We start from the raw sequence: 241 nt of genomic DNA on the forward strand, positions 1-241 counted from the left end.
GGGAAGAAACCTGCAGTCAGTAATTCGGGCAAAGAGTGCGCGCCTTTAAACGCATCGGTTTATCCATTTCAAATTTATTCAACTCTTCACAGATCATACTCCTACTATGTAGAAGTGTCAATAGATCAGAAAGACTGGGTGCGTGTGGTTGATTACAGCCCGTACTGCTGTCGATCGTGGCAGTACCTCTACTTCGAAACCCGAGTGGTGCAGTACATAAAAATTGTTGGAACCCACAACA

At 44.8% G+C, this 241-nt stretch overlaps 1 protein-coding gene across 1 annotated transcript in view; it reads left to right on the forward strand.

Annotated features, from left to right (window-relative positions):
- LOC125502746 (BTB/POZ domain-containing protein 9-like) overlaps nucleotides 1–241 on the forward strand; it is a gene marked incomplete at its 5' end in the record, with an annotated part of 2,935 nt that overhangs the window by 1,693 nt on the left and 1,001 nt on the right.

The sequence above is a fragment of the Dendroctonus ponderosae genome, unplaced genomic scaffold (assembly GCF_020466585.1).
Source record: "Dendroctonus ponderosae isolate FM_Combo_2020 unplaced genomic scaffold, Dpon_F_20191213v2 Dpon_F_20191213_10, whole genome shotgun sequence".
Taxonomy (NCBI): domain Eukaryota; kingdom Metazoa; phylum Arthropoda; class Insecta; order Coleoptera; family Curculionidae; genus Dendroctonus; species Dendroctonus ponderosae.